Raw genomic sequence first — 8,326 nt, forward strand, 5'->3', positions numbered from 1 at the left:
ATTTTTTTTTTTCAGTCTTTTTGAGACAGGGTCTCCCTGTAGTCCCAGCTGGCCTGGAACGCTCTATGTACACCAGGCTGGCTTTGAATTCACAGAGATCTGCCTGTCTCTGCCTCCTGAGTGCTGGGATTAAAGGCACCACCACACCCAGCAATTCTCTATTTTTTAAAAAATATTTTTATTTTTTTTATTTTATGTGTATGAGTGTATTGCCTGCATGTATGTGAGTGCACCCATGCCCTGGAGGTCAGAAGAGAGCTTTGGATTCTCCTGGAACTGGAGCTAAGGATGGTTCGTAGCCACCATGTGGGTGCTGGGAATTGAACCCAGGTCCTCTGCAAGAGCAGTCAGTGCTCTTAACCACTGAGCCATCTCTCTAGCCTGATTCTCTATTTTTTTAATTTATTGTGTGCACGTGTGTGTGTGTGTGTGTGTGTGTGTGTGTGTGTGTATACATGTACACATGTCAGGGCATGTGTGTAGAAGTAAGAGGATAACTTTCAGGAGTTGGTTCCCTCTTCCCACTATTGATCCCAAGAATCTAACTCAAGTCATCAGGCTTGTGCAGTAAGTGCTTTTACCTACTGAGCCACTTTTCCAGCTCAAGTGTTCTCTGTTTTTGATTGACAGATTAAGTTATATAACAATTTCTCTACTGCACATATCCCTTCCCATAATGCATCTGATTTTAAACATATGCACACCAAATTATGCATAGGTATGACATAGTAAATACAGGATTCTCCCTGAAAGTTCACTTTAAGGACACTTAAGTAAGTTTGCCTTATGCATGTACACCCCAAACCAGCCTAGACTGGATCATCCCTTCTTCCTTTGTATGCAGATACATTGGGAATATGCTTGAACAGAAACTCTGCTAGTCTGATGGTTCTTAGAGGAGGAAAAATGTATGTCACTGTTTGGAGCAGGATGTGCATATAGCTGGATACAGGTGGGGATCCTAGGTTGCTAAAATGTTGCTAGGCATACTGTTCAGAGAGGTCATATGTTCATAGCCCCAAACAAGTGGAGTCCCAGGAGGCTGAGCTATATTCCCTATGCTTGCTTCAGTAGGCAAGTGCTCTTCCTTTCATCTACAAATCCAGCTCCTGCAAGTTTTTTGTTTTATTTTGTGGGCTTTTTTTTTTTTTTTTTTTTTTTTTTTTTTTTTTTCAAATACGCTTCTCTTGGTTTTTTTTTTTTTTTTGTGTGTGTTTGTTTTTTTTTTTTTTTTTTTTTGTCTTTTGAGACAGGGTCTTCCTGCAGCCCCAGGTGGTGGCCTGCAACTCCCTATGTAGAACAGGTTGGCTTTGATCTCACAGAGATCTGCATGCCTCTGCCTCCTGAGTGCTAGGACTAAATGTGTGGACCACCAGTCCTGGTTCCTTGTAAGTTTTATAATTCAATTTCAAGAATTTCAGTCCTCCCTTAAATCCATTCCTCCCGCCCAGTTTATTCCATATACTTTCTTTCCTTTTATCTTATTAAGGTTTTACTTATGTGTATGTGACTGTATGCCATGTATGTGCAGGTCCATGCAGAGGCCAAAGGAGAGTGTCAAATCCCTGGTTACAGGTAGTTGTGAGCAGCCTGATGTGGGTGCTAAGATCCAAACTTGAATCCTCTGGAAGGGCAATAATCTCTCTTAACTCTTAACCACTGAAACATCTGTCCTCTCTGGCCCTTTTTCTTATTTCTCTCTTTTTTTTTTTTTTTGAGACAATGTATAATTCTGCAGCCCAGGATGGCCTAGAACTCATTGTGTAGCTTCCTTGGCTGGTTTTGAACTGGCAATCCTATCTTCCAAGTGCTGGGACTGTAGGCAGGAGCCACTGTTACATAGCTAGACAGGTAATAGTTGGCTTGGAGGCGATTGAGGATGGACCCCTCCCTTGTGATCAGCTTTAAACCCCAACTCCCATTTACCACATGGGTAGAGGCATCAAGGCTTAAGGCCCATTGAGAGAAAAATACCTCCTCTTAGTCAGAAGAATAGAATCTGGGGCTGGAAAGATGGCTTGGTGGTTAAAAGTGAGTATTGCTCTGGCAGAGGATTCAGGGTTGGTTTCCAGCACCCACAAGGTGGCTCACCACCTGTAACTACAGTTCCAGGGGCTTCAATGCCCTCTTCTGTACACACACAGCACATAAACTAACTCCACTTTGCTCTAGTTGACTTTTGCTTTACCCTGTGTTTTTGCCCAACCATTTCCACTACAGCCAGCCAGCTATGAAGTCCACAACTACAGTTTCAGGGGGTACATTGTTTCAACAAAACTGAAAAACATACAAGTAGCCATGTAGCATACCCAGGAATCATGTCCTACCCAGCTATACTTACATCTCCATGGAGTCCATTGTTTCTGAAATTCTGAGCGATTTGTTTTTCTTTTTTTCAATATTCCATTTATTATTTTTATGTGTATGAGTGTATTCCCTGCATATATGTAAGTGCACCCATGTCATGCAATGCCTGCAGAGGTCAGAGGGGCATATCAGATCCCCTGGTACTGGAGTTACAGATGGTTGTTAGCCACGTGGGTGCTGGGAATCAAACCCAGGTCCTCTGCAAGAGCAACCAATGCTCTTGACCACTGAGCCATCTCCCCAGCCCTGAAACTTGTTTTTCTTAATTTAAACTTTTTTAAAAAATATTTTTATTTATTATTTTTATTTTATGTGTATGTGTGTATTGCCTGTGTGTAGGTAAGTACACCCATGTCATGCAATGCCCTTGGAGGACAGAAGAGGCTGTAGGATCCCCTAAACCTGGGTCTTCTGCAAGAACAGCCAGTGTTCTTAACCGCTGAACCATCTCTCCAGCCCCTAATTAAAACTTTTTGTTAACTGAAAACCTCTTTGTTAACTGACCTCTCCCCCGGTCTAGTGTAACTATGGTGATATGATGTAACTATGGTTATTAGCTTTGCCCCTGCTATGATGTAATTGTGGTTTTAAGTTTTATAAACACCAGTCTGCCTCCCCTAGGGGTCAAGAGTTCTCTTGGGTGTTAGCCCCCTCTCTGACCACTGGCTAATAAAGGACTCTTGATTTGACCCAAAACTATGCAGCACTGCTCACACATAGCTGCCTGCAACTCCAGTTCCAGGGGGTCTGACACCCTCTTCTGGTCTCTACAGGCACCTAGCTCACATGGTGCACATACATAAAATTAGGTACAAATATAAACAAAAATAAAATCAAAAAAGAAATTTTTTTAATTGCAAATAAGCTGGGCGTGGTGGTACATGCCTTTAATCCCAGCACCAGGAGGCAGAGGCAGGTGGATCTCTGTGCGTTCAAGGCCAGCCGGGTCTACATAGTGAGTTCCAGGACAGCTGGGGCTATGAGAGACGCTGTCTCAAAAAAGACAAAAAAAAAAAAAATTGCAAAAAAGCTGGGCGTGATGGGGCATGCCTTTAATCCCAGCATTTGGGAGGCAGAGGCAGGTGGATCTTTGTAAGACCAAGGCTAGCCAGGTCTACATAGTGAGTTCCAGGCCAGTTAGGGCTGCAGGGAGGCCTTGTGTCAAAAAAAAGGGAAGGGACTGGTGGAAAGAATACAACAGGAAAAAAATTAAGAGAAGTAATAAGTAATATATTGATGCTAGTACTATTCTCTGAAACTAATGTTGTAGAAACAATAAAAATATATTAAACATTTAAGGAAAATATGACTAAAATATAGACATGTGATATGATAAGTCAATGATTTTAGGTTTGTATATGACTATTGTATTTTTTTTTTTTTTTTTTTTGGTTTTTTCGGGGGAGGGGGGCCCTGTAGCCCCCGCTGTCCTGGAACTCACTATGTAGACCAGGCTGGCTTTGAACTTACAGAGATCTGCCTGCCTCTGCCTCCCAAGTGCTGGGATTAAAGGCATGTGCCACCACACCCAGCAACTATTGTATTTTTTATACACAAGATATAGCATACTAGGCTTCATTTAGTAGAAAGTGCAAAGTATAAATTTTTACCATATCAAGATCACATGAAAATCCCAAATCCAAAGCCAATTCCCAGAAGACACCCCAATGAGTTGGGCATCCTGTGAAGTTTGCCAGTAGAATGTTTGTATATCATGGAAACTGTTGCTAGGTAAGTGCATCATAGAGGCCCAAGGAAGGAAGAGACCTCTGAAAGTGACAGTTCCTTTGAAAGTGGCTAGTTCCTATTTAATGGAGGCAAAACACAAAGTATTTTTCACCAATCACCAGCAAACATTAAAAATAACAGCAACAATAACCAACTTTAAGAAAGTGATTTCACCAGAAGTGAACACTCCAGCAAACATGAAAATCCTATCTTGGTGCTTTCATTTGTGAAATTCTTGGGACAGGTCAAACGGTTCTACTCTGATTTGTATGCCTCATGGAGGGAAAAGCATTTTGAGAGGATGAGAAATGATGATGTCATCTATTACTCCCAAAGGAAGAGATAGTTTGTCTCAAAAACTGAGATTTTTTTTTTGGTCTTTTTGAGACAGGGTCTCCCTGTAGCCCCAGGTAAAGGAAGAGATAGTTTGTCTCAAAAACTGAGATTTTTTTTTTTTTTGGTCTTTTTGAGACAGGGTCTCCCTGTAGCCCCAGCTGTCCTGGAACTCACTATGTAGACCAGTCTGGCCTTGAACTCACAGAGATCCGCCTGCCTCTGCCTCCCAGTGCTGGGATCAAAGATATGTGCCATCACGCCCGGCAAGATTTTCATTCTAGGAAAATACTTTCACAGAAGAGAAAATCTGTCCCTAGTATAAAATCTTGATACCAAAATAGTCAAGAATATGGCTCAGCAGTTAAGAGCACTGGCTATTCTTTCAGAAGACCCAGGTTTGAACCCCAGCACCCACATGACAGCTAACAATCCTTTGTAACTCGAGTTCCAGGGGATCCGACACTCTCTCTTGTCCTCCACGGGTACTGCACGACATGGGTGCACTTACACATATGCAGGCAATACACTCATACACACACACACACAATGAATATAATAAATAAAAAAGAATATACTTCAATTGTCATTTACTCTTTAAAGAATACTGATGCCCTGACTTCACTCCAAGCTGAGTTAATCAAGGGTGGAGCCTAGAACCTAATTTTTTTTAAACTATGAAGGTCATTCAAATATGAATTTAGGACTGAGAACGACTGATCTCTAATTTATGTGTAATAAAAAAGAAGCAGAAAGAAATTAAGTAAATCCATGAAAATAAAAGCAATAGATAATTAAACCAGGAGAAGACATTTTTTTCCTCTCCAATTTTTTTTCACTATTCCCTCTGGGGCTTGGGTGTAGCTCAGTGGTAGAGGGATTTCTTAGGCGGCACAGAGAACTTGGGTTTAATCACCAGCACCACCAAAACCTACCAAAAATAATGGAGGTTGGCTGGGGATGCACCTTGGTTGACAGAATAGTTTCCTGACATGCAAGAAATCCAGGGTTCAATCCCTAGCATCACATAAACTGGACATGGAAATACATGCCTGTAATCCCAGCACTCAGGAAGTGGAGACAGGAAGATCAGAAGTTTTAGGTTATCCTCAGCTACAGAGCAAGTTGGAGGCCAGCCCGAGCTACATGAGACTCTGTCTTAAACAGCAACAATGAAAGGCTAGGCATGTGGTGTATACCTATAGTTTCAGTACTCTGGGGACTGAGGCAGAAAGATTGGAAATTTGAGGGCAGCCTGGAATACATAGTGAGATCTTATCTCAAAAAAACATCCAAAATCCACTTTCTATCATCTATCCACGCTGCCATCATGGCGTGCATGAATGTCCTGGCCGAAGCTCTGAAGAGCGTCAACAATGTGGAGAAGAGAGGCAAATGCCAGGTCCTCATCAGGCCACCATCCAAAGTCATTGTCCACTTCCTGACTGTGATGATGAAGCATGGTTCCATTGGCAAATTTAAAGATGATCACAGTGCTGGGAAAATTGTTCTGAACTTCACAGGCAGGTTGAACAAGTGTGGATTGATCAGCCCCAGATTTGACGTGCAGCTCAAAGACCTAGAAAAGTGGCAGAATAATCTGCTCCCATCCCGTTAGTTTGGTTTCATTGTATTGACAACCTCAGTTGGAGAGATGATGGCTCAGTGGTTAAGAACACTGACTGTTCTTGCAGAAGACCTGGGTTGGATTCCCAGCACCCAATGGCAACTAACAACTGTCTGTAACTCTAGTTCCAGGGGATATAACAGCCTCTTCTGTCCTCCGCTGGCATTGCACAACACAGGTGCACTTACCTATATGCAGGCATAACACTCATACACATAAAATAAAAATAATAAATAAAATATTTTTTAAAAGTTGTACAGTATTAGTAGCAACTGCCTCTATGAACATTGAAAAGTTGTTCCTTTCTATTCTAAGAAAAATGGTCATTTCTATCTTTAAATTATTTGACCTATCTTCAATATTTAACAGAATTACCTTTTTTAAAATTTATTTTGTATGAGTGTTTTGCCTGCATTTATGCAAGTGTACCATGTGTATGTAGTATCTGTAGACCCCCTGGAACTGGAGTTACAGACAGTTATTGGCCCCATGTGAGTGCTGGGAATCACACCCGAGGCCTCTGCAATAGCAATCAGTCCTCTTAACCACTGAGTCATCTCTCCAGTCCTCAGAATTACCTTTTTAAAAAAAAAATATTTTAAGACCAGGTGTGGTGGCACGCGCCTTTGGTCCTAGCACTCGGGAGACAGAGGCAGGCGGATCTTTGTGAGTTCAAGATTAGCTTGGTCTCCAAAGCGAATCCAGGCCAGCTGCAGCTACAAGGAGACCTTGTCTCAAAAAGACCAATAATAATAATAAAATAATATTTTAAGCTGGGCATGGTGGCACAAGTCTTTAATCTCAGCACTTGGGAGGCAGAGTCAGATCTCTGTGAGGTCAAGGCCAGCCTGGTCCACATAGTGAGTTCTAGGCCAGCTGAGGCTACAGGGAGACTCTGTCTCAAAAAAAGACCAAAAAATGTTTTTATTTATTATTTTTATTTTATGTGTATGAGTATATTGCTTGCATGTATGTAAGAGCACCCATGTCTTATAATACCCTGGGAGGTCGGAAGAGGGTGTCACATCCCTCGAACTGGAATTAGGATGGATGTTAGCCATGTGGGTGCTGGGAACTGAACCCAGGTCCTCTGCAAGAGCAGCCAGTGCTCTTAACCGCTAAGCCATCTCTCTAGCCCCCAGAATTACTTTTTTTCCCCATGAAATGCAGTCTTCATTTGCTAAGATACCATGTATATTTGCTACTTTTGGTTTCTATGATAAATCATCCTGACCAAAAGTGACTTGTGGAAGAAAAAGTTTAATTTAGCTGACAGTTTAGAGGGAGAGTTCAAAATGGCAGGGGAAGCATGGCAACAGGTGGCTGGAGCAGGAAGTTGAAAGATTACATCTTCAACTACAAAACAGGAAGCAGAGAAAATGAAATGAAAGCAGGGTAAGGCTATGAGCTTCTCAAAGCCTGCCTCCAGTGATGGACTTCCTCCAGTGAGACCGAACCACCTCCCCAAACAGCAACATCATGTGGGGATCAAGTGTTCAAGTACCTAAGCCTATGGGGGACATCACTCATTCAAACCACCACAGCATACTTTTCGACTTTTCTGGAATATACTGGATTTTCCTTTCCATTTTTGTTTTCTTAGAGCCTCATCTCCTGGAATTCTCTCTCTCTCTTTTTTTTTTTTAAAGCTATTTTAAGAGGTGTGTGTATGTGTGTGGCGTGTGCATTCATCTGTGGCACATCTGCATTGGAGGTCAGAGGACAACTTTCAGGAATCAGTTTTATCCTTCCACCTTGTTTTAAGACAGGGTTTCTTGGGGCTGGAGAGATGGCTCAGCAGTTAAGAACACTGGTTCTTGCAGAAGACCCAGGTTTGAATCCCAGCACCCACGTGGCAGCTAAAAACTGTCCGTAACTCCAGTTCCAGGGGATCCCACAGCCTCTTCTGTCCTCCACAGGCATTGCATGACATGGGCGCACTTACCTACATGCAGGTAATACACTCATACGCGTTGTATTTATACATGCATAAAATAAAAATAATAAAATATTTTGTAAAAGACAGGGTTTCTCTTACTGTTTCTGCTGTTTCCAGCTCGTGGGCATTCTCCTGTTTCTGTCTCCTGTCTCCTGGTAGGAGCACTGGGTTTTAGATTCAAGGCACCGTCATATTCATCTTTCAGCTTTGGTTTTGGTATTGACTCAGGTTGTCAAGCTTGCCTGTAAATGCATTTATCCCCTAAGCCTATCTGTTGGAGTTCTAAACATTGAAATAGTCTAGGGATTGGATGTCCAGGAGGCATTTAAAAA

General features: G+C 42.1%; 1 pseudogene; it reads left to right on the forward strand.

Annotated features, from left to right (window-relative positions):
• The first annotated feature begins 5,754 nt into the window (after positions 1-5,754).
• Positions 5,755-6,068, forward strand: LOC115067532 (annotated as a pseudogene).
• The last annotated feature ends 2,258 nt before the right edge of the window (positions 6,069-8,326 follow it).

This window comes from Nannospalax galili, unplaced genomic scaffold, assembly GCF_000622305.1.
Source record: "Nannospalax galili isolate Female #2095 unplaced genomic scaffold, S.galili_v1.0 scaffold285, whole genome shotgun sequence".
NCBI lineage: Eukaryota > Metazoa > Chordata > Mammalia > Rodentia > Spalacidae > Nannospalax > Nannospalax galili.